Source organism: Protopterus annectens, chromosome 2.part1, assembly GCF_019279795.1.
Source record: "Protopterus annectens isolate FY-2018-M chromosome 2.part1, PAN1.0, whole genome shotgun sequence".
Lineage (NCBI taxonomy): Eukaryota > Metazoa > Chordata > Ceratodontiformes > Protopteridae > Protopterus > Protopterus annectens.
This window is the reverse complement of record NC_056729.1, coordinates 915156600-915184287: the sequence shown is the minus strand read 5'-3', so window position 1 is coordinate 915184287 and position 27688 is coordinate 915156600. Positions and strand designations below refer to the sequence as shown.

Genomic DNA, 27688 nt, shown 5'->3' with positions numbered 1-27688 from the left:
AACGCATTCTATGGACACCTACAGGAATGCATGGATCATGCTATCCCAAATAAAACCAAGACTCACTCCTCCAAAGGCAGGGGAACTGTCTGGTGGACCTCAGCCATAAATAAGCTATACAACAAGAGGAGGAGGCTACTACATGATAGAGCAAAATCCCAAAAAGGGAAGGCATCTCTGATCAGTACTAGCAAGAAGCTACGATCACTCATAAAATCATCCAAGGCCAGCTTTGAAAGAAAAATTGCACAAGACACTAAAGACAATCACAAGACCTTTTTTAGTTATGTCAGGAGCCTGGGTGGCAACTTCCAGATATGCTCTGAGTTAGTGCAAAATGACAAAAAATACACTGAACCCACAGACACTGCCAACATCCTGGCAAACAGGTTCAGTGCAAATTTCTCCCCCACATCCTCCCAAAAGAGAAAATGTCCATCCCAACAGAGTGTAGCCTCCCTGACATCACAGATGAACAGGTGAGAGCTGCCCTCTCCAAAGCAAAAAACACAGCATCAATGGGACCGGACGGCGTCCCGGGTTGCATCTTACACGAGCTTCATGAAGAACTTAAGCCTCACATAAAGTTACTGTTCAATATCAGACTTACTACAGGATATGTACCCAAGAAATGGCGTACAGCAACAGTGGTCCTGCTCCACAAAGGTGGTGCCACAACGGACCCCGGAAACTATCGCCCTATAAGCCTGACTAGCCTGGTCTGCAAAGATATGGAGCGTATCATCATGGAACTCATAAACAAAGACAATAGGAACTTCCAGACACTGGATCTTACCGAATTCAGCTTTGTTAAGGGCAGATCTTGCCTCTTGAACCTGGTCGACTTCTTTGAAACAGTTACCAGGGCCATAGACGTAGGGAAGGTAGTCCACACAGCCTATCTGGACCTTGCAAAAGCCTTCGACACAATACCCCACTCGGGCATCCTAAATAAGCTCACCAGCTTAGATATCAACACATATGTCACAAGATGGATTGCAAACTGTCTCAGGGATAGCACCCACATGGTCAGAATTGCAGGTGCCATGTCAGACTCTACACCAGTTACAAGTGGCATCCCACAAGGCTCAGTCCTGGGACCTCTCTTGTTCGGTATATATTTCTCTGAGGTACAGGCTAACATAGGAGGACTATGGCTGACCAAGTTCGCAGATGACAGCAAACTGGGTGCCATAATCGACTCTCCGGCTGACACAAGCATCCTCCAAAAGGGTCTCACAGAGATGGATAACTGGTGCCAGAGCCATGGCCTAAAGCTAAATGCCATAAAATGCATAGTCATCCCCTTTGGGAAAAACAAAGTGCCCACAAATTATCACATAGGTGGTAATCCATTAAGTACGGAAGTAATTAGGGATTTGGGGACCCAAGTAGATAGTAATCTCTCCTTTGACAATCATGTTGCCAAAGTGGTTAGAAAGACCTTCTATATAGCCCAACTTATCCCGAAAGGTTTCACATCTAGATCAAGAGAGGTCATTGTGCTCCTCTACTCATCAGGCCCATAATTGAATACAATGCCCCATTTGGGATGTACCTTATCCGACACCTGCAGCAACTGCAATGACCCCAAAAGTACCTCACCAAGTGGATCAAGGGACTCAAACAGATGCCCTACGCAGTTCGGCTAAAGAAACTCCAGCTCTACTCAGTTGCTTACCGCCTACTCAGATGCGATCTGTGCCTGACGTATAAAGCCATGTCCAACCCAGAATTAATGGACATGCTCCACCTCAGGATATCCAAATCCCTTACAGCTACACGCTCCAGGGACTTAAACCTCAGCACAGAAATAAATAGGACATGCTGGAGGGACATATTCATATCCCAGAGGCTCCCCTCACTCTGGAACAAAATCCCAGTCCAAGTCAGGCAGAGCCACTCACTGACCCTCTTAAAGAGGAATCTTGACGAGTAGATGGGAAATCGTAAGTTTACCCCTGGGATCTCTTCTGGGTCCCTGTTAGACAGAGGCACAATAAACTAACCGTAAAAGGGCGATCTTGTGTGACCTACTATTCAAAGGCACAGTCTACTAATCTAAAAGGGTGGCGAAAGCCAAACACACTCTGGCTAGACAGTCTAGTATCAACCTATGAACCTATGAACTTCTTAACAGAATAAAAAAAGAGACCACCACCCTGAATATATATACTGGTAACGGACTCTACTGCCCTGATAAACGTGGGATAAAAATGCTGCCTTGCTTATTTTAAGCTGACTTCTATTTCCTCTACAGATACTTTGAGTGGATGTGTACCTTGTCAAGCAATATTACCTGGACACAGAACATTCCTAAAGTTACTACCCATAAAATAATTTCTGATCCACAGGACAGTTGCATGTGGGCAGAATTTGCTACTTTGTTTATATACAGCTTTATTGGCATATTACATGGGAAAATGATTAAAATGCCTGGCAAAAGAAAAGTACAGTTGTGTACACTTACCATAAATGTAGATGTTTGAGTGTATTCACTGTTGCAGTCATCACATTTGGGTTATCTGCTTGCAGTAGCCCTCAGTCGGCCTGATTATCAGAGTTTTGGGTCCTGCGTCGGTTGCTATCTCATCTTCAGTGACGTCAGGTTGTCAGGGGTATAAAGCATGCAGCCAATGCCATTACATCAGTTTTTCTTGCCCCAGATGTCAGGTGGCCCCCTAATGGGAAGCAATTATATATATATAAATATATATATATATATATATATATATATATATATATATATATATATGGGTCCACTACAGAATCCCGAAGCCCAAAATCCTGAGACCAAAATCCCGAAAATTCAAAATCCCGAAAGCCCAAAATCCTGAAACTCAAAATCCTGAAAACACAAATAATGCTAATATGTCACTATAAACACACTAATATCTACCAACTGACCCTGACCCTAACCCTAACCCTAAGGTCCATCACTATCGCACACTCACCTGACCCGCGCCCTAACCCTAACTCACTTAAACCGCCCCAACCCCAATATTTGTCACTATTGCATACATGCCTAACCTGCGCCCTAACTCACTTAAACCGCCCCTAACCCTAACATAAAACCAACCGCACACTTACCTGAACCCAACGCATGACCTAACACCACAGGGCTAACAATAGCAAAGCCACAATGACGTCAGTATGTCCATTTTGTGTTTTCAAGATTTTGAATTTCAGGATTTTGGGCTTTCGGGATTATGAGCTTTCAGGATTCTGTAGTGGACCCATATATATATATATATATATATATATATATATATATATATATATATATATATATATATATATATATATATATATATATATATATATATATATATATACACACACACACACACACACACACACACACACACACAAGGTTACACCTCCAACAAAAAAGCAAATACGCCAAAAAGCTTTTAAGCATAGTAAAGGAGAGTAAAGGTATAGCCAAAAGTCAGGGGGCTGGAGGGAGGGTAACCAGGACTGCAACAGTGAATACACTCTAACATCTACATTTATGGTAAGTGTACACAACTGTACTATGTTCTTTGTGTTTCACTGTTGCAGTCATCACATTTGGGTAGATTCCCACAGCTAAGGATGGGAGGGAGGCATTTAGATAGCATTAAGACCAGCTATAAGGCCCTGCAAGACTGCAGTGGCAAAGCAGCTCTGGATTTAGAGAAAATTGGTAAATGGTAATGCTTGGTGAAAGTATGTACAGAACTCCAGGCAGCAGCTTCTAGGATGTCCCTGGTAGGTATGCCTCTGAGAAAGGCTGTAGAGGTAGATGCAGCCCTGGTTGAATGGGGTTTAATCCCCTGTGGGATAGGTTTTCCATGGTGCTTATACCAGAAATGAATGCAATGGCCTATCCATTTACCAATGGTTTGCTTTGAAATAGCCTTCCCCTCTGCCTCTGCAGCAAATGCCACCAGCAGTTGTTCAGATTTCCTTTGAGGTTTAGTCCTGTCCAAGTAAAATCTAAGTTGTCTGTGCACATCTAAGGAGTAAAATACAAATACTGAAACTGCTGAAACAACTAGACAAAGCACCCAAAGGATGACACAGGAAGGATAAAATGCAAAGTTAAAGTAGTGAACATTATTTAGAGTTGTGAATAGTATTGTTGATTTGGTTTAACATTTTATTAGTGAGGTTATCGCTTTAAAAGCAAGGTAGTTTAAAGAATGCATTGAGACTTTTTGTAGTTAATTGTTAGTAATTTATTATGTAAATGATTTTACCACATGACTTTTGAATGTAACTTGAATGTATTTAAAAACTTCTATGCATTGCTTCGTTGTTATCTGAGGAAGTTGGGTCAGTGAACCTGACGAAAAGCCCTTCATAAACTTTGCATTTTATCCTTCCTGTGTCGTCCTTTGGGCACATCTAAGGAGTGCAGTATCCATTCCCCTTTGTTCTGTGGATTACAAAAGAAGGTAGGCAAATGAATGGATTGATTAAGAGCTACACTGAATACCACCTTGGGTATGAAAGAGGGATTGGTCCTGAGGGAAACCCTGTCCGCATGAAAGATGATGAAAGGCTCCACTGCCATAAGGGCCTGTAATTCAGATACCCTTCTTGCTGAAGAGATTGCTAAAAGGAAGGCTGTTTTCCAAGAAAGGAATTTTAAATCTTCACTTGCAGCTGGCTCAAAAGGAGGAAGAGTGAGTTTTTCCAATACAAAGTTGAGGTCCCAGGCTGGAGTTGGGGCTCTCCTGGGTGGTCTTAAGATTTTGGCCCCTCTGAGGAATTGCTTGAGCAGTGGGTGAGAGAAGAGGGATGGTTCTGTGTTATGAGCTGAAATGGCTGAGATGTGAATTTTAATGGAGGAAAAAGAAAGGCCCTTGTGAAGCATTGCAGTTAAGTATTGAAGAATCTGAGGTAAATTGGGCGCTGCTGTGCCCATCCCCTGAATTTGGTTCCAGGCACAGAATCTTTTCCATTTTTCAGCATAAGATATTCTAGTACTAGGCCTCCTTTCCTCCAAAATGACATCCAACACTTATTTACTGAGGGATAGTAGTGGAGAGATTAGGTAATTAGCCAGGCTGCCAGGTTCAGGGTTTGAAGCTGATGGTGCAGAATCCGGTTCTCCTGTTGTGACAACAGGGTAGGCGGTCTGAGGCAGGTGCCATGGAGCCAGCAGTGACACACTGCCCAAGAGGGGGATACCAGTGTTGGCATGGCCAGTCTGGTGCAATCAGTATCGCCCTTGGTTTCTCCTGTTTGATCTTTAGTAGTACCTTGGGTAGGAGAGGCAGAGGAAGTAAGGCATAAACTGATAGGTTGTTTTTCCAGCTGAAGGACACAGCATCCACTTTCCAAGCTTGTTTGTGGGGAGTCCTTGTATAGAATTTGTCCAATTGGTAGTTCTGGGAGGAGGCAAACAGGTCTATATCTGGGCTCCCCCATTTGTTTGTCAACATGTTGAAAGTCTTTGGTTCCAATTTCCACTCGTGTGGGTCCATGAGATTTTTGCTTAGTTCGTCTGCCAGTGCATTCAGTTTTCCTGGCAGGAATTGAGCCTGTAGATGCACTTGGTAGCTCAAGGCTGTGTTCCACAGAGCCATGGCTAGTCTGCAGAGGGGGTAAGAATGGGTGCCCCCCTGCTTGTTTATGTACCACATAACAGTGGTGTTGTCCGTCTTTACCATTAATTGTCCTGGAAGAATGTGGTCCTTGAAGGCTGTCAGAGCATTCTGTACAGCTAACATTTCTTTTTGATTGATATGCAGGTGCATTTGACTTGGGTTCCATTTGCCCCGAATGCCCTTCCCTGCCAGGTGAGCCCCCCCCCCCATGCATAGTCTGATGCATCTGCTGTTAGGGTTTGGGGTGGCAGGGGGTAGAGTGAATGGTAGTCCTTTGTTTTGGTGGCAGGCCTCTGCCCACCAAAGGAACTCTAACTGCAGGCAAGGTATGGTAGGAATCACTGCTTCTAGGTCCTGAGAATGTTGACACCATAGGCTTTTTTAGATACCATTGTAGTTTCCTCATATGCAGTCTTGCATATGGAATTAGTAGAATGCAGGAGGCCATGTACCCCAAGGCTTGCAGTATTTGCCTTGCAGATAGCAGGGTTTTTTTGGCCATTACTTTGAAGTAAGTTGTCAAATGAATTTGTTTCTCTGGCATGAGGAAAGCCATATGGGAAGTTGTGTTCAAGCTTGCTCCCAGGAATATAATTTGTTGACAGGGTACTAGATGTAATTTCTTTTTGTTTATGGTGTACCCCAGACAAGTCAGCACCTTTTGTACAAATGCCAGATGATTCAAAAGTATGTCCTGGCTTTCTGCCTGAATTAGACAATCATCCAGGTACGGATATATTTGAATATTTCTTTGCCTGCAAAATGCAATGACTGGAACTAGGCACTTTGTGAATACCCTGGGTGCAGTAGATAAGCCAAAGGACAGTGCAGAGAATTGATAGTGCAAGTAGCCTGCTTTGAAGCGTAGGTATCTTATGCAAGATTCCCTGACTGGGATATGCAGGTAGGCTTCCTTTAAATAGAGTGTTGCCAACCAGGCATCTTTGTCTAGCATAGGTAGCAACTGGTGAAGAGTTAGCATCTTGAATTTTAGAATCACCAAAAAAGTGTTTAAGGTAGATAGGTATAGGATAGGATGTCATGAGTTGTCTTTTCTGGGTACCAGAAAGAGTCTTGAGTAAAAACCATGTCCCTTTTCCTCTTCTGGTACCAGTTTGAATAGCCTTTATGCTTAAGAGAGTACTTGCTTTTGTGCCTCTGCCCAATGATTTGGGGGTAGATCTGGTCAACCGTTTGGGGTTGGTAACGTATGGAATTGAAATCTGTATCCTTGGGAAACTATATTAAAACCCATTTGTCCTGGGTAATGAGTTCCCAGTTTTTTGCCTGCAGAGCAATCTTTCCCCCTAAAGGAGCAGTCACTTGAGAAGTGCTTGGAAGTTTTAAAGTTAAGTCATTGAAACAGTTGACCATAGGGGGAGTCTTACTACTCCCTGATTTGGAAGTGGGAGCCCCCCACTGCTTAGTCCTGTGCGTACCCTGGGACTGAAGCCTGGGTGTTCTGCTAGACCTGGGTTTGGACTGAGAAGGCTTGGAAGAGGCAGGAAATGACCAATTTTTAGAGGGCCAATGCCTACTAAACACCTTGGAGGCTGTACTTGCAGGAAATCTTTAACAGTTTGCATAGACTTAGCTTTTTCCTCCATCGTTTTAAGAACTACTTCTGCTTTGTTGCCAAAAAGGTGGTCCTGATTTAACTCATTCACTCCGAAGCAGCTCTAAAAATGCTGCCTGCTTAATTCCACCATAGGAACAACAGTGCAGCCTGAGCTCATTTTCAGAAAATCCATTTCTAATACCATACAGAAAACAAATGTTCACAACTCTAACTATAAGAGCTAGACTAAAAATGTAAACGCGAAAGTTGTTCAGCAGACACTGACCTTTCCAACAGTGTAAATGTTGGTAGTGCATATCAAAGTCATTATTAAATATTTGGCAAGGAATGTTGATATTGTGCATATGTTTTACCTTTTTGGAAAAGCAAATCACAATATCTTGGTCACTGTACATGCAGACCCATACAATTTGAATTTAATTTCTTAGTATGAATGTCAGCTTTAAAATGATATCTTAACCATTACTGTGTGATGCTCCTTTCTTGAGATATTCACAGAAATATGATTAATATATTATTTCTCACAATTGATAAAGCATAACATCTCTTCACCTGTAACAGACAGAGCCTCCATATCAGTGTAGATGTGTGTCTGAATGTCAGCTTCAGAATGATGCATCATTTGTGTGATCACCATGCTCCCTTGCAAAGATATGGGCATAATAATGAGAAGTATTGTAAATGCATAATTTTCATAATCGTACAAGACTAAAACTGTGATATCTATACATGTGTACAGAGCACAGACACAGTTATTTTACCATGTTGTAAGGAGTAACACTGTCTTCAAAATTAGGTATTACTTGGCACACTGACATGCTCCCTTGCAAAGTTATTTAGCAAAATATGAAAAAATTGTAAATGCATAATTTTCATAATCGTACAAGACTAAAACTGTGATATCTGTACATGTGTACAGAGCACAGACACAGTTATTTTACCATGTTGTAAGGAGTAACACTGTCTTCAAAATGAGGTATTACTTGGCACACTGACATGCTCCCTTGCAAAGTTATTTAGCAAAATATGAAAAAATGATAATTTCCACAACCTAAGTCCAAATCAAACTTATCTGCTCGTGTGCAACATACAGGCACAATTCTTTTACCATATTGGAAACATCAATACTGTCTTCAAAATGATGTATTACTTGGCCCATTCAGATGCTCCCTTGGAAAGTTATTCACCAAAAAAAAATCGACCTCTGTTGCAACAAGATGAAGAAAGATAAAAAAATGCAAATAAGCAACTAAGAAGTGCTTACAGAAAGAACTTTAATTTAACAAGTAAAAATAAATCATATACATCCAGTGAATCAAGCGCTTTCATCTCCAACCATTTGAAGACTTTATCAAGACAGAGCATGCCCCAACTGACACCAAATTTATAATACAAAGTTAATTACTGAACCAATCAACATCCAGGGTTCATGAATAATTCATGAGCAATGGACTATGACTATTCCTACAATTTATATCTAATAATGTCAGAAAATCACACATAAAACATTCATCATCCTAAATATTACCCACTATAATACATAACTATAAAATACATTATTAAAATAAAATTGAATATGTGTAAATAAAATCTAATAAAACCATTAATAGTTGAAACATATGCATTAATTTTATGTTTTATATATATATATATATATATTATACATATATATATATTTTATATATATATATATATATATATATATATATATATATATATATATATTATATATATATATATATATATACACATTGGTGAATTTTATACTGCATTATGTGTTTATTTATACATGTATTTATTTATTTATATAATAATATATTAGGGTTATTTGAAGTGTACAACATATAGGAAATGTTGAGGTTTTATTAGATTTCATTTACACATATTCAATTTTATTTTAATAATGTATTTTATAGTTATGTATTTATATGTATTATAGTGGGTAATATTTAGGATGATGAATGTTTTATGTGTGATTATCTGACATTATTAGATGTAAATTGTAGGAATAGTCATTGCTCATGAATTATTCATGAACCCTAGATGTTGACTGGTTCAGTAATTAACTTTGTATTATAAATTTGATGTCAGTTGGGGCATGCTCTGTCTTGATAAAATCTCCAAATGGTTGGAGACGAAAGCGCTGGATTCACTGGATGTATCGGATTTATTTTTATTTGTTAAATTAAAGTTCTTTCTGTAAGCACTTCTTAGTTGCTTATTTGAAATTTATCTTTCTTCATCTTGTTACAACCGAGGCCGATTTTTGGATTGTGGTTTGTTTTTTCACTTTCAAAAGTTTGAAGTACCAAAAAAAAATCATAATTTCCATAACCTGAGTCCGAAACAAACTTTGATATCTGCTCGTGTGCAACATACAGGCCCAATTCTTTTACCATATTGGAAACATCAACACTGTCTTCAAAATGAGAAATTACTTGGCACATTCAGATGCTCCCTTGGAAAGTTATTTACCAAAAAAAAATCATACTTTCCATAACCTAAGTCCAAAACAAACTTTGATATCTGCACGTGTGTACAACATACAGGCACCATTATTTTACCATATTGAAACTATCAATGCTGTCTTAAAATTATGCATTACTTGGCACATGACATGTTCCCTTGCAAAGTTATTTAGCAAAATATGAAAACAATAATAATTTCCATAACCTAAGTCTGAAACAAACTTTGATAATTGCACATGTGTACAACATACAGGCACAATTCTTTTACCACATTGGAACCAGCAATACTGTCTTCAAAATGAGGTATTACTTGGCACATTCAGATGCTCCCTTGGAAAGTTATTTACCAAAATATGAAAAAAAATCATAATTTCCATAACCTAAATCCAAAATAAACTTTGATATCTGCACATGTGTGCAACATACAGGCACCATTCTTTTACCATGTTGGAACCAGCTTAACACGGTCTTCAAAATGAGGTATTACTCAGCACATTCTGATGCTCCCTTGCAAACTGTGCTTTCACCAATGAGCTAATGTTTGTACATGCACCAAACAATGTTTAAGAAATGTCCAACTAAATAAAACAATTAAAATCACAGAAATCTTTACACCATAGTGAATTACTAAATCAATATATATACCAAGTGGGACGAGAAACAGTGCCATATCTGCATATGTTTACAGCATACAGACACAGTTATAACTAACACTGTCTTCAAAATGAGGTATCACTTGGCATAATTACATGCTCTCTATCAAAGAGATTTACCAAATTATGAAATAAATCATAATTTCCATACTCAAAGTCCTAAACGAAATATGATAGCTCTACGTTTGGCCAGCATACAGACAGTTCTTTTCCCATCATCTAACTATTACTTAACCTGTTGACATGTTCCCTGACAAAGTTATTTAGCAAAATATGGAAAAAGTTCAAATTTTCATAACCATGGTCCCAAACAAACTATCATATCTGGACATGTGCACATCATACAGATGCAGTTGTTATATCGTGCAAGTACTAATACAGTCTTCAAAATGAGCTACAACTTAGCATGCTGACATGTTCCCTGACAAAGATATTCACCAAATATGAAACAATATCATAATTTAAGGAATTATGACATCTGTACATTTGTCCAGCATAGGCAGTTCTTTTTCCATCCTGTAAGTAATACTGCCTTCAATGAGGTGTGTGTCTTAACTGTCCATGTTTAGGTTCATAATTGTGGTCAGTGTCTCATTAAATTTGCAATTTTCAGTCACACCAAAGAGGACATAAGTCACTAAATATTAATGTACACATTAATATCCTTCAGAAAATACATTCTAGCAGAAATCCTGTTATTCTAGTAACTTTCAAAGTTAAAAAAGCACATTATTTAAAATCTATCCCTGTAATTCCTTGCAAATGTCGAGCATTTCACAGACTTTCCAGATTTTGCATCATATATTTGTTACATTTCTCAAAACTGTACAAGTGACAGACAAAAGTAGTGTGTGGGGGTGGCTTGCAATAACTACAAGTAGAAAAAAAAAACAAATCTAGCATGTACATTTAGCAATGTGATAATGACTTCTGCTTATGTGAATCACACTGACAGCTGCTGAGACTTTTACCTGAAAAGTGGTAATGACTCAGTGCTACACTGTAACTGCACTTATTGTTAATGTGATAATGACCTATGCAAGGTATGCATGCTGAGACACAGGTGATAATTGCTGCCCATAACCTGTTGAGTAGGTATTCATTATATTACATTGTGCATCTATTATGTAACACAGACTCATTATCATCAGTAAGGAGAAAACCGGAGTCATTCAGTCAAATAGTATAACACTTGGATATTACTGAGCCCTTCCAGACATGACTCATAGAGCCGGGAATATTGCCCAAAATTTATGGTTGCTCCACGCTGGTAATTTTGTGCAAGTAATAACATTTATGTCACTGAGCCAAAAACTGAGTATAATCATAAACAGAAATGACAAAGTCAGAAATATGTAAATAGAAAGAATAAGACACAGCAGTGAAAAAAGCAGCAATATTGTCCAAAATATGTGGGTGAGCTACCTCACCCAAACATGCTGTGGCAGTCTGACCATGTATGCAAAAGCACGTCCCTGATGTACAATTAATTATTTCACCAGGCAACCTACCTATGAACCTATTACAGTGTCTACATCTGTTTACTTTTAATATACATACAAGTACAACTTAATTTAAATGTGCTAGTGCAGCCTTCTCCCCAAGCCTTTGTTGAAAAGTGGTTTTAACGCCCAGATGAAATTTCGTGGTTTCAAAAAAAAGTGGTGGTTCAAGGCTCACTCTGCTTTCTTCTGGTGGCATGCACATTCAATTTAAGATGGAGTTCCTTGTGATGCATTAACTTTGCGGAAGAAAGAGGTTAAAGGTAAAAATACAGGGCAAGACTCACAAACAAGGTCCTATCATGGAAATTGAGACTTAATGGGAGGGAACAAAACAAACAGGTGAGGTTTTAGAGCAAGTTAAATGAGAAATCTGTAACATTTTTCCAGTATGCAATGAAACAAACCATATGAACCAATGATGATCACTAACTGTAGACTACCATAACCAGTATAATAGAAAAATAACAAAAAAATGTATCCATATGCATTGTATGGAAATATCAACAGAGGGAAGGATCAAAACTTCAAAACTAATGTTTGTGTTGTGAGCAAATTGCTCACCCCTCAGATGTGGTGGGAGGAGGGGGTGACAATGCCAACATAACTGCTAAACTGTTGAACAATTTGGGAGGTTGCACTGTGATGCACAGCTCTGGGGTGTAATGTATAAAATTGTCCTCGATTTTGGGCCTTTGTACCACCATTAAATTTGGATTAATTCAAATATCTTGCAAAAAGACTTTGAAATGTTTGCTCACAGTAGTTATAGTTCAAATATTGTCAAAAAAATGCATTCTAAGATCAAGTTATGGTGTTTTAACAATTTTATCAGTATATAATTTGACTGTTATTATTTAATTAAAGTGATTAGCTTTAAGAATGTAAAATCGTACAATGCATGCCATGAATTCATTCTGCTAAAGTCTGCTGTAACAGAAAGAAAGCTCACTGTACAATAAAAACTTCAGTGTTTCCGTGGTGGTTTGGGTATAAATAAGTTATTTTCCCCTTTTTGGCCATGGTGGTGAGGTGGAAACTGTCTGACATTTGAATGCACAAAACACTGAAATACTACTAATATGAAGTCACAAAACACTGACATATTCTAGCCTACTAAAAATCCCATATATCAGCATTTGATGCTGATAAGGAAAGGGTATTTAGTAATATGTTGATAATATGTGTAGGGTGTTGGCTTAGCATATACGAGTAATGTATGCATTTGCCCCTTTCCAAAGTGGATCACTGTTTTCTCCTTCCTCCACCAAACTGAAAAGTATATCACAGGATCCATTTTGTCTAGTCTCCTCTGTTTTTCTCCCTTTTTTTTAATCACCTACCAGTGGACCTCTTACATCTCAATATCATTCAAAGACAGTTTGCCATGAAAACAGAAGTCGAAGAATGTGTCTTTTTCCTGAATGGATACACAAGAATACATTCATAAGACCATGAAGACAAAATATTTGATCATCCTCCTATAAACCTAATCACAAGCCCTGCAGTATAAATGTAATACACCTAAGCCCCTTCCTGGAAATAAACCTGCCTTTCTTTCACTGAACTTGAAACTATCACTGACTTCCTAACCATAATCTCTAATCCTACAACGTCTAGTAATGCTTATCCAAAACAATGACACCGAAATATACATTTCAGCTGTTCTCTAAACCCAAAACTTGCCTTCACTCATTAAACCTAACCCCTAGCCTTCTTCCCTGTCCCTACACCTAAAAGTTCAATTTTCTCCACAGCACTAATCACAAACCATAGTCCCTAATGCTAAATACTCCAGTCGCCCGTAATCCTGATGTATCATCTCCTGGTCCCTTCCAGCTTGCTTCAAATCCCTCTTCATGGCTGCCACACTTACCTTTTTACCCAAAAAAGAAAGAAAATATAGTCAAAACAGGAGAGTCCAAAAATAAAAAAAATAAAAAAAAAGAAAAATTAAAACTTTTACCACAGAAACTGTTAGCAGATTATCTCCACCAAAAAGCTGATAAAACATGAAACTAATTTTTTGAATTGTTTTCAACAAATGTTCATAACTTCACACCCTTACTATTTCATGTTCAAATTTTCAGCATACTATGGACCCAACATAAATCTAATTTCTGAAACTAAATTTCAGAAACTTGGCTCAAACAATTTTTAAGAAACTGAAAATGAAAATATAACAATAGAAACCGTAAAATTGTAGTAAAGGGACTAAATACCATAGCACCGGTAAAGAAAGTATAGGAATGCGTGAACAGAGCTCTTCTACTTTGGTAACATATTAGTCAAACTGTAAAGTAAAAATAAAACGGAGTATATTTAGGAAAGCACTTTACAATTAATCAGTCAGTTAACAGTCAGCCAATCAGAATAGCTACGTTCAGTGTAGACACCAAAGTTAAGGGTTCAGATTTAAAAATGCATAAAAGTCCTTCAGATCGTAATACATCATAGATGTTTTGCAATGTCTATAACGTGTGAATACTGATTCCATTATATATGCTTCTAACAGAGAAAACAGTGTGAATACATTAAAAAAAAAACACAGGGCTTCATAGTATGTCTCAGAAATACTCCTGCAATCTTAGGTGTAATTATTTATGACCACTTCAATGCTTACCAGTGTTAAAATTGAGAATAACCAAATGGATATATGCACTCTTTGGATTTTTAATATCGCAGCTGTGTTTCACCCTTTCATTGCACTACACAACTGCTGTTGAGAACAGCTAACTGCCATAAACTGCACAACTACCTTCTCTAGATCACACAAACTTGCAGAAGAGGGAGGAAGTGAGGGAAAATGCACAACTGACCTTCTCTCTATTCGCCGACGTGGTAAGACACCAGCGATTTCCAAACCGACAAGCGACAAACAGTAAATAAAATTTTCCCTCAGTCAGTTTTTGCATAACCTACACACACTCACACCTAACAATCATGTGCCCTTTTGCTTGCTGCCTCACTCTTTGTAACTGCTGTCACTTCTGCATAGAGATTACCTTATCTTGTGGCTGTTCCTCAGCATATTAAAAAAAAAAAGTAGTTCAGTACAGGCAAGATACAAAGTGTAAAAAGTACAGTTGTGTACACTTACATAAATGTAGATGTTCAAGCGTATTCACTGTTGCAGTCATTACGTTTGGATGTAATCTGCTGGCAGTTTGCCCTCAGTTGGCCTGAATAACAAAGTCTTGGGTCCTGCATCGGTTGCTGTCCCTTCTTCCATGACGTCAGGGTTGTCCCAGATGTCAGGTGCCCCTCAAATGGGGAGCAATATATATATACACACACACATATATATATATATATATATATATATATATATATATATATACACATATATATACACACAGACACACACATACATACATGTATGTAATTTAGAACACAAAAAATATACCTCCAAATAAAAGCAAATACAACAAAAGGTTTTTGAGCATAGTAACAGAAAGAAGAGGTATAAAAACAGAAAAGTAGGGGGCTGGTGGATGGGTAACCAGGACTGCAACAGTGAATACAGTCAAACATCTACATTTATGGTAAGTGTACACAACTGTACTATGTTCTTTGTGTTTCACTGTTGCAGTCATTACATTTGGGTAGAATCCCAAAGCTATGGTTGGGGAGGATGGAATTATACAGCATTACGGGCAGCTATAAGGCCCTGCATGACAGCAGTGACAAAACCTGCTCTGGATTTAGAGAAGAGAGGTAAATGGTAATGCTTGATGAACATATGAACTGAGCTCCAGGTAGCAGCTTCTAGAATGTCTCTGGTAGGAACCCCTCTGAGGAAGGCTGCAGAAGTAGATGCAGCCCTTGTGGAATGGGATCTGATCCCCTAGGGGACAGGTTTACCATGATGCATGTAGCAGAAATGAATACAATGGCTTATCCATTTTGAAATTGTCTGCTTTGAGATAGCCTTTCCCTCTGCCTCTGCAGCAAATGCCACCAGTAGTTGCTCAGATTTTCCTAGAGATTTTGTCCTGTTCAAGTAGAATCTTAGTTGCCTGTGTACGTCCAATGAATGTAGAATCCACTCCCCCTTGTTCTGTAGATTTGGGAAAAAAGTTGGTAGATGAATGGTCTGGTTAACAGCCACACTGGATACCACTTTAGGCATAAAGGATGGATTGGTCCTGAGCGCCACCCTGTCCGGGTAGAAAATAATAAAAGGGTCCACTGCCATGAGAGCCTGTAGTTCTGAGATTCTTCTAGCTGAAGTGACTGCTAAAGCTGTCTTCCAAGACAGAAATTTTATGTCCGCAGTAGCAGCTGGCTCAAAAGGAGGCAGGGTGAGTTTTTCCAACACAAAACTGAGGTCCCATTCAGGAGTTGGTGCTCACCTGGGAGGTCTTAAAATTTTGGCCCCTTCGAGATACTGCTTTGGCAGTGGGTGAGAAAAGAGGGGAGGGCTCTGGGTTGTACTGAGCTGAAATGCCAAAGGTGTGGATTTTTATGGAAGAGAAAGATAGGCCCTTGTGAAGCATCTCAGTTAAATATTGCAGAATCTATGGAATATTGGGCATTTCTGTGCTTATTCCTTGTGCCTGATTCCAGGCACAGAATCTTTTCCATTTATCAGCATAAGATTTTCTAGTGCTAGGCCTTCTAGCCTCCAAAATGACATCCATCACAGGTTTACTGAAAGATGCAACTGGTGAAATTAGTTGATTAGCCATGCTACAAGATTCAGAGTTTGGAGCTGAGTGTGTAGAATTTGAAAGGTCTGCTGAGACAGTAGATAAGGTGTCTGAGACATGTACCATAGAGGAAGGTGTGACATATTGCATAGAAGCGGGTACCAGTGTTGGCGAGGTCAGTCTGGAGCAATCAGAAACATTTTTGGTTTTTCCTGTCTGACTTTTAGTAATACCTTGGAGAACAGAGGCAGAGGGGGAAAGGCACAGACTGATAGGTTTTCCCAGCTGAAGGATAGAGCATCCACTTTCCAAGCTTTTTTGTGATGGATTCTTGTGCAGAATTTGTCCAACTGATAGTTTTGGGGTGAGGCAAAAAGATCTATGTCTGGGCTCCCCCATTTGCGTGTCAACATGCTGAAGATTTGCGGATCCAGTTTCCATTCATGTGGGTCCGTAAGATTTCTGCTTATTTCGTCTGCCAGAGTATTTTGCTTTCCTGGCAGGAAGTAAGCTTGTAGATGTATTTGGTAAGACAAGGTTGTGTTCCACAAGGCCATGGTTAGTCTGCAAAGGGGGTAGGAATGGGCACCCCCCTGCTTATGTACCACATGACTGTGGTGTTGTCCGTCCTTATCAGTAGTTGTCCTGGATGAAGAAAGTCCTTGAAAGCTGTCAGAGCATTCTGTACAGCTAGCATCTCTTTCTGGTTGATATGCAGGTGCATTTGATTTGGGCTCCGTTCGCCTTGAATGCATCTCCCTGCCAGATGCGCCCCCCCCTCCCCCAAGCATAGTCTGAAGCATCTGTAGTCAGGGTTTGGGTGGCAGGGGGTGGAATGAATGACAGTCCCTTGTTTTGGTGACAGACCTCTGCCCACCATAGGAACTCTTGCTGCAGGCAAGGAATGATAGAAATCATTTTTTCCAGGCTGTGACAATGTTGACTCCATAGGCTTTTCAGGTACCATTGAAGTTTCCTCATATGCAGTCTTGCATATGGAATTAGAAGAATGCAGGAAGCCATGAACTCCAAGGCTTGCAGAATTTGTCTTGCAGATAACTGGGGTTTTGTGGCCACTTGTTTGAAGTAAGTCATCAATTGGATTTGTTTGTCTGGTGTGAGGTAAGCCATCTGGGCAGTTGTATTCAAGCTTGCACTCAGGAATGTAATTTTTTTTAGAGGGTACCAGTTGTGATTTCTTTTCGTTTATGGTGTACCCTAGGCAAGTTAGAAGCCTTTTTACAAATGCCAGATGCTGTAGAAGAGTGTCCTTGTTTTCTGCCCGAATTAGGCAGTCGTCCAGATAAGGATAAATTTGAATGTTTCTTTGTCTGCAAAATGCAATTATTGGTGCCAGGCACTTTGTGAAGACTCTGGGGGCAGTAGAAAAGCCAAAGGGCAGTGCAGAGAACTGGTAATGCAAATAGCCTGCTTTGAAGTGGAGGTATCTTCTGCAAGATTCCCTGATTGGGATATGCAGGTAAGCCTCTTAAGTCTAGAGTTACCAACCAGGCATCCTTGCCTAGCATAGGCAGTAACTGTTGTAGAGTCAGCATCTTGAATTTTGGAATGTCCAGGAAAGTATTTAGAATGGATAAGTCCAGAATTGGACGCCATAATTTGTCTTTTCTGGGTACCAGGAAAAGTCTTGAATAAAAACCTTGTCCTTTTTCCTTTTCTGGTGCTGGTTGAATAGCCCCCATATCGGGCATAACCTGTTTCTGGGCCTCTGCCCACTGATTTGCAGGCAGATCTGGCCATCTGTTTGGAATTGACAACGTGTGGAAATGAAATCTGTATCCCTGGCATACTATATTTCAAACCCACTTGTCATGAGTAATTAGATGCCAGTTTTGTGCATGAATTGCTAGTTTCCCCCCAAAGGGGTTGCCAAAAGATAAGTGCTTGGAAATGGCAGAGGAAAGTCATTGAGACTGTTTACCGTAGGGGGGTGCCTTGCTACTTCCAGATTTGGAGGTGGAGGCACCCCAATGTTTTGTTCTGTACGTTCCTTGTGACTGAAACCTGGAGCCCTTGGAGTATTTGGGTTTGACCTGAGCGGCTCTGGTAGGTACTGGAAAGGACCAATTCTTAGTAGGCCAGTGCCTACTGAACCTGGGTGGCTGCACTTGAAGGAAATCTTTTACAGTTTGCATAGATACAGTTTTGTCTTCCATCGTTTTCAAAACTTCTTCTGCCTTATTACCAAACAGACTGTCCTGTTGTAAAGGAGCATCCAACTACTTTGCTTTAACATGATCAGGCAGATTTTGCTCCTTGAACCAGGCATGCCTTCTTACCACAGATCCAGTTACAGCGGCCCTGCAAGAGGCCTCCAAGGAATCAAAACCACATTGCAAAGTATGCTTTCCAACTTGTTCAGCTGAATGCAATAAATACTGTAACTCTATTTTCCACACAGTCAGAAATCAGCATCATTTTCTATTTAAGTAAGCCCATGACATGCTGCTGATATTTAAGCATATGAAATTGATAGTTTAAAGCCCTGATTGCCAGGGTTGCAGACGTGTAAACCTTCTTACCCCACCTATCCAGTGCCCTGGAGTCTCTATCAGAAGGAGTAGGATTTTTAGCAGAAGAAGCCTTAACACCCTTGGGACCCTGAGAAATTGTTTCAGGGTCAGCACTAGGGTTTTTAAAAAGACATTTGTGGGAGTCAGGAACCTGGTAATACCTGTCTGGCTTACTAGGTGCCGGCAGCAGGGAATCAGGAGCCATGCTGGATTCTGAAAAAACATCATCAACAATGTCTAGAACTGGAGGTATAGTCAAAGGCCTATGCTGAGGAAGAAGGAAATCCCTAAGCCTCTTTTTGGATTCTGAAAAATCCTGACTCTCCCAATGAAAATGCTCCGTTAAGGTATGCAAAGTTTCTCCAAAAGAAAAATCCTCAGGAGGAAAAGCAGAAGGGATGGATTCTTCTGCATCAGAGTCCTCATAAGGTGGAATAGATAATTCCTGATCAGAAGAGGAATGAGAAGAAATGGAAACTTGATCTGAAGATTCATAATCAGTGTCTTGTCTAGGCCTCTTAGCAGGAGGGGTTGGGAACCCCTGATCAAGGTAATTAAATTCTCAGCCATTTTGATAATTTGTTTTTTAGTCAAAGAGGCCTGAACACGTGGCCCATGCATTGGTTTTTTAGACATAGAAGTTGGTTTTGGTTTTGGTCTTGTTTTTGAGGATGGCATTGGTTTAATATACAAATCTTTAGGCCTGAAAACATTCTCAGAAGCCGGTGCCTGCTCAGCATCACCGGACTCATCTAAGGGAGAGACATCCGCGGGTTCAATACTTGAAGTGTCTCGTGGCATACCGGACCCCGAATGGGTCTCAGTAGAGGCCTGCGAATCAAAAGTAGCGGGTATCAGGGGCTGCGAAAGCACCTCACCGAGTACCGGCAAACTGGCGACTGGCTTAGGAGAAGCTTCATCGTCGGTTTTGGACCTCGACAGTCTGTCTCTGTCTTTTTCTTTGCATTTTTTGTGAATTCCGGTAGTCGGATTGTTAACAGACGACATTTCTGGATAGTTAAATCTTGAGCCAAAACATTTAGATGCAAAAATATACCAACGCTTAATAGTGCATTGGTTAAATTTAGCACAAAACCGACAGCAAGGCACGTTGTGGTCAGGGCCTAGGCAAGGAATACAGTACAAATGAAAATCCTTATGAGGTATTTGCTTCCCACAAGTAATACAATTATTAACTTTTACTGACATCGGTATGGAGAAAGAAAAAGTTTCCCCAACGGGGTACTTAGCCTTAGGTTGAAGACTTCGGTTCTGAAACTCAAAAACAAAAACTTCAGTAGTCGGCCAACCGGCACTTGCGAACGGCTTCTGCTTCGGGCACCGTGCGGCAAGAAAGACTGATGAAAATGGTGTCGGTTGCATGTTTTATACCCCTGATGACCTGACGTCATGGAAGAAGGGACAGCAACCGACGCAGGACCCAAGAACTTTGTTATTCAGGCCGACTGAGGGCAACCTGCCAGCAGATTACCCCCAAATGTAATGACTGCAGCAGTGAAACACGAAGAACATCCTGTCATAAATTACACTTGGCATAGTATTTCTTTCAAAGATGAATGCATAGGGAAGGCGACGTAATAATTACTGCGTGGATTCCTTTTCTTTCTTTTTTTTTTTTTGGAAGCACACCTCTAAGCGAGAAAGCTGGTTGATTTGTAACTTTTCTTATTAAAATTTTTGGCTGATAATACATTAACAGGTTTTGGCTATTGGATAAACACCAAGGTTTTCAAGAGTGCTCGGAAGTTACTTTAAAAAAGATATCTTACCGTAATGAGGACTTAGGCAGGCTCAGTTGTGGAAACTGGCGGGTGAAGTTAGGGTCTTCTCCGGAATGCACTTGGATCTCCATTGCAGCTTTCTAATGGTACAGGAACAGATCGATAAATAGAGGATAATTCCACAAAATGCAGAAAAAGAAAGAGAATATCTACTGTACTACCCTCTACTTATTTGGACAGAACAGAGTGTGTGGGGGGTGTTAATCAATAGTTGACTCTCATTGGCTGCCACAGTTGCTTAATGAAAATCAGCTTGCTGTTGAGACGGAGATACAAGCTGCGTTGCAAGCTGATTTTCGAAATAAAGTCAAATATGAAGACCACAAAACTACATGCTGAAACTTAAGTTGACAAGGTAACTGACAAAGTTCAATTACTTTTTCAACTTAAATTTCAACACTGGAGCTATAATATGCCTGCAAACTTACATACGCTGTGAGAAGGCACTCGGGTGTAATAGCATGTAATCACTACCGTCTCACAGCGTGCTCGCTGTTAAGCACAAAGGCACCATGAGATGGTAGTCTGGGTTAATGAGTTAAGGAAGCATCCAGTAATTTAGCTTTAACATGATCTGGCAAGGATTGCTCCTTAAGCCAAGCATGCCTTCTAAGTACAGACCCAGTGACAGCAGCCCTGCAAGATGCCTCTAGTGAATCAAAACCACATTGCAAAGGATGTTTTCCAAGCTGTTCAGCAGAGCGCAGTAAATCCTTATTTGCAGCACAATCATGAATCAACATCATTTTCTGTTTAAGCAATCCAATAATATGCTGCTGATACTTTACATGAAACTGGCAGTTTAAGGCTCTAAAGGTTGCAGAGGTGTATGCCTTCTTACCTCATCTATCCAGTGCCCTGGAGTCTCTATCAGAGGGGATAGGATTTTTGCCAGTAGTAGCCTTAATGCCCTTGGGGCCCTGTGAAATGGCCTCAGGATCCGCAGTGGGATTTTTAAAAAGGAACTTGTGAGAGTCAGGAACCCTGCAATATCTATCAGGTTTTCTTGGAGCAGGGGATAAAGAATCAGGGGCCAAACTAGATTCCAAAAAGGCATCATCCACAATGTCCATTACAGGAGGAATAGCTAAAGGCCTGTTCTGGGGCAGGAGTAAGAAATCCCTAAGCCTCTTTTTAGAATCAGAGTAATCCTGGCTTTCCCAACGAAAATGCTCCCCAAGAGTATGCAAAGTTTCACCAAAAGAGAAATCCTCTGGGGGGGGGGGGGAATGGGGCAGAGGGAAGAGAGCCCTCTGCATCAGAATCCTCAATAGGTAGATAAAGGTAAATCCTGGTCATCAGAAGAAACAGAAATTTCAGAATCCTGGTCAGAAGTATCATAAGCAAATTCAGTCCTAGGTCTCTTAGATGGGGAAGGTTGGCTTCCACTGATTAAAGTAACAAGGTCTTCAGCCATTCTTCTTATTTGTTTTTTAAGCAGAGAGGCCTGACCATGTGGTCTGGGTGTCAGTTTTCTAGTCATGGTTAGAGATTTAGGCCTTGAAGAAGAAGATGGCGTTGGTTTAATATGCAAGTCAGTAGGCCTGAATACACCCTCAGAAGACGGTGCCTGCACAGCGGCTCCAGACCCATCCAAGGTAGAGACATCCGCAGGTTCGACGGTTGAAGCATCTCGCGGCATACCAGACTCCGAATGGGTCTCAGTAGAGGCCTGTGAATCTGAAGTAGTGGGCATCAGGGGCTGCGAAAGCACCTCACTGAGTACCGGCGAACTGGTGACTGGCTTAGGAGAAGCGTCGTCGGCAGCTTTGAACCTAGGCGGCCTGTCTCTGTCTTTATCTTTGCAATTTTTCAGAATGTCGGTAGTCAGACGGCTTACCAAAGACATATCTGGATAATTAAACAGAGCACCAAAATATTTAGAAGCGTTAATATACCAACAACGAATAGTTTGTTGCTTAAATAAGGCACAAAACCGACAGTGAGGTACGTCGTGGTCAGGGCCTAGGCAAGGAATACAGTACAAATGGAAATCGTTATGAGGTATTTGCTTTCCACAAGAAATACAATTATTGACTTTTACTGACATTGGTTTAGAGCAAGAAAAAGTTTCCCCCAATGGGGGAAAATTTCAGGAGTCGGCAGACTGGCACTTGCGAACTGCTTCTGCTTCAGGCACCGCACGGCAAGAAAGACTGATGTAATGGCATTGGCTGCATGCTTTACACCCCTGACTACCTGATGTCATGGAAGATGAGACAGCAACAGACGCAGGACCCAAGGCTTTGATAATCAGGCTGACTGAGGGCTACAGCAAGCAGATAACCCAAATGTGATGACTGCAACAGTGAGACACGAAGAACATCAGGTGTTATAAAGAGCTATTATCACTTCTAAGGCACAAACAATTATGATTTCCAAAGCAGCTTTCAGCATTCCTTGGCCAGGTTCCCAACTGTTTGGGAAGATTTCCTCAGTAGAACTGGATCCAACTTTGAAAGAGGAACCCTTATGAATGCCCCCTCCCCTCTTTCTGGCTACTAGCTTGTATTGGTATGATATTACTTGCAGCACAAGTCTTTTTAGCTGCTTAGCCACTGAGGCAAAAATGGTTCACTACAGGTTTCTAGGATGAGATATTTTCAAACGAGTAGTCACAGAATACATAGCGGTGGGAATCAGATGCTCCATTAGGAGTTTGAACTGATGAGTTATCAGCTGTAAATAAAGAGATCTGTCTATTCTTACAGAAAAAAGATTCAAATCTGAAGAATCCAAAGCTGTACCTACAAAGGGGAAAACCTGTATAGAGGGAAGGCATGATTTTTCCAAAATGCTTGTGTGATGATGTGAGGTATTGCCAACTATGCCAGGGAGAATACGGCAGTGCATATGTTACATATGCCAGCATAGTTAGCTGGAGTTTTGTAAATAATTTTGTGTCATTTGACTATCACACTGATTTGTACAGAGGCTTGTGTTAAAAAAAATGTATCGGCAGTGTTATTATAGCTGATTAAATGTATATGTTTAAACAAAGAATTCTAGAAGGGAAGAGTAGAAGTTTTTTAAATTGTTCTATAGCTTTCAGATACTTAGCAATGCTCCGAGTGTGCATTGTTCCAGAATCAGGTGACCAAATGTGATGTCATTCTAAAACCAGCACTGAGAGGATGGAACTCTCACAGCAGTTATTGTTTTGTTTTCTTCGGAACCTGATATAAAAGATCTATGCCAGTTGAGTTCAGTTCAGTTTTAGTTAGAAGCTCATCACCTTGCCTTGTGGAAGTAAGCATCTCAGCATCTAATCTTGCCTTGCTGTATTAAGTTAGCCAGAGAACAGATATTCTTTAGACAGTCAGGAAAATACAGTGAGATTAGTTAAGTTGTGTTTTTCTGCATCTGTGTATATCCATCCAACTCAGTTATTTTTATTTCTCCTATGATTGAAATTCTGATGTTTATTGTACTTAAATATTTATTATTCTGATGTTTTCTATTTTATTATTTATATTAAATATTTTTATATCTTTCATTGTGGTTGGTCTTTTAGAGAATACTTCTAACATCTTGAGAGTGCTTATGCCTATTCAGTGATGCCTTGGCCACTCTGAAAAGCCTTGCAGCTTTGGTTAAACTCTACCATTTACATTTGTATTGTTTTACTCAGTATAATTGGATACCCTTGTAACAGCCTTAGAGTGGTTGACTGGTTCAGTGTGGTGACCTTACAGTCTGGGCAGATGGAGTACAGCTAGTAAATCTGTGCCAGCTTTTCCCAAGAGAGAGAGAGTGTGTGTGTGTGTGTGTGTGTGTGTGCGTGTGCGTGTGTGTGTGTGTGTGTGCGTGTGCGAAAATCAAATACTCAGGTGTGGATGTTTCAGCTACTTGGAACTGTGACACAGTGCTTCAAAGTGAGTCTTGTTTGGGATCTGGACAGAGTCCAGTCACAGGTCTGGAGCGTGTTCCCTGTGTGCTCTTGGGGGTAACTGTGCTTGATGAGGAAAGCTGCATCTGAAAAATACTGTGTAAATCCATTCCTGTTTTTAGTGTCTGTCTCTCAGTGGTGAGGATTGAGGTTCCTTGATTAATGGCCTGGGGTAGATGCAAGAAAAGACGAGCCACACACGGTTCTGAAGAGTCTACATGCTGAATCATGGACATCAGGCCGGCTGCAGTTTCTACCAAATTACATCTGGAAAACAAAGGAACTAATCACCATCAGCTTAGAATTCAAATGCCTTTCTCTTACTTCAAAGAGAAGGAACCAAGTGAGAGAAAAGTGATTTACCAATGATAAATGCCTTACCTTTTTATCACAGCATGTGATGCATAAGTTGCCAAACAGCATTTGTACCTCACCCACAAACGTTTTTGGTCTCTGCTTTACTTTAACCTCAGAAGCATGAGCACAGTAAAACACAACTTACATGCACAGACTTCAATGGATGCACCACTGCATATGTGGAGTAATGCATCCATTTACTTGACTTATTTCCTTTGAGTTACTTAACTAGGGTAGAACGCCACGATCCATGTGGACCATCTACAGTTTCTGCCACTAAGCACAAAAAAGGGAAACAAAAAAATTAACTAACCAAGATAAAGGTACACATTGAAACAAAATTGACAACTGAACATTTTTGTAATTATTTGTTGACCAGATTAGTCCCAATAGGTTACTGGTTTCTTTTCAAAGGAGATCTGAAGTGATACTTAAACTACTAACATGAATTTGGCCAAGGTTTCAGGGACCACTAGGCTATGATTTTTTTCAGGGGAGACTCAAACTGGTACATCTACTACTAGGGCAAATTTGGCCAGGTCATCAGAAACTAACCCCATTCTTTTCAATAGGTGCCCTTGGATCTTTTACATCCATCTGAGCTATCGCCAACTCAAGTAGATGGGACCTTGGCTTAAATTCTCATTTGAAAGATGAAGGTTAGCAACAAAGATAAATATTAAAATACATTTATTAAAAATTAGGATAATATGATTATGTTAAAAAAGTAAAAAAAACATGCAATGACATGCAAAGAAGGAAACGTATGAGAAATGCAGGATGTTAAAGAGAATAGAAGTCTATGGAAGCACATCACATTACCCTAAGGTGACATCACCCAGGGATGCACTAAAAACTAGGCTAACGCCGACTGAAACATGCACCCCAATTCTCTGGCAAGTTATGGCACTCTTGGTAAGTGTAAGCAGGGGTCAGGGAGAGCAGCATTTACAGGCTGCCTTTTCGGGTCTACATTGGATGCTCGAACGTTTAAAAGATTGAGTGTCATATGGTCGACACCATATGATCGAACTTTTAAAAGTTCGAACATCCAAAAAATAAACAAATAAATCAACACAAATAACCTGCCTAAACATTTTAAGCAGGGAGGCAAGCCCCCTTCACCCCCCAACGCACCCTGCTCTTTAAATATACCAACTCCGAGATCACACTACAGTGCAGGAAAGGGAAATCTTCCCATTCCGTGCTGTATGGAGATCTCTGTTAAAATGTTCGAACTTACAAAAGTTCGATCATATGGTGTCGACCATATGACACTCAAACTTTTGAAAGTTTGAGCATCCAATATAGACCCACCTGTGTCCATTACAGACATTGGTGCCAAACCAGGGATGAATTTCTTGTTCCCCACCCAATTGTCCATGTTACACTTGAAATGTTCACTTATCAATTTTGCTTCAGAGTGGTGTCCAATGATGTCTTGTATATCAGGCATAGGTCTTGCCTTTAACAGCCTGCAGAAGACACAATACAGGGATAAGGCTTTGAGGTGGCCTGCATACGACATATTTATGCACTGTACTCTTTTAGTGCAGGACCCTACGGAGGTTCACTGGACTCAACAAAAGGTCTTCTGAATGCTGATACAGTGGAAAATTACCTCTTTGGACCTACACATTGTACCTTTGTTTATAACTTGCACAATATAGAATGATTTCCTTACTACTGTAGACACATGATGCTCAAAGGCTAAATTACTGTGTCCACCCCTGCCCCCCAAGTCCATGACTACAGGGTCCACTTTTAGGGTTGTGCTGTCAATATGGTGGTTATCAGGGGTGGCAGACTTCCCAAAGGATGCTATTATGCATTTTCTGTCCATCTGCTTTAAGTCCATGGCTCTAACACAACTTATTATTCTGAGTCAGCCCTTCTTGGAGAAAGTACAGTTGTGTAAAATCTTACCATAACAGTAGACGTCCTTGGCTTCACTACTGCAGTATTCTTTGCATAAGGGATCGCCTGGAAAGGATAGCTTAATGTCCAGCTAGTATTCCAGTGCTTAACCTTGCAACTATTTGTGTTGGAATGTTTAGCATTAAAGTACTAGGAGTGATTTGCGACCTTTATTAAAGTACTAGGAGTGATTTGCGACCTTTGAATGTTTTTTCTTTCTTTTATTGGTTATACATTTGTTTCTAGTAGGTGCATTTATTCTCTACTAGTTAACCTATAAAGGAGTCAGGGCTTCGTACCCCTCCTAACTGTTGACATGCCACATTACAAGTGTAATGTCTGTGAAGACTTTGGGGGACGCGGTGGAAAATGGAACAAAAAGGTTGAAGAGCCAGCAGCAGAGCCCTCATCTCTTTTACATTCATATGTGACCTCACATTAGGCAGAAGACTCTGGACATTTAGGGGGCCACAAGAAGCCCCCCCCCCAATCCTAGTCTAAGGTACCCGTAAACAGCTCCTGAGAAGGAAATGGAACCTGGAAAGGAAGCTCCGGATTGAGAGAGAGTTTTTGAATCTACTACTGGAGCTGGAGTTTGAGACAAGGAGTAAAGGAATAGGGAACTCAAGGGGGTGCCAGTGTTGAAGCCACATTAATCTAAGGTACCAATGAGAAATTCCCTGGCCATGAGAGAGAACAGAAAAAGGAGAGACTGGAAAAAGTTTGTCAGAGATA

General features: G+C 40.3%; 1 protein-coding gene across 1 annotated transcript in view; it reads right to left on the bottom strand.

Annotated features, from left to right (window-relative positions):
• WWC2 (WW and C2 domain containing 2) overlaps positions 1 to 27688 on the bottom strand; it is a 1656421-nt gene that overhangs the window by 541765 nt on the left and 1086968 nt on the right. The gene's annotated exons all lie outside the window — the stretch shown is intronic.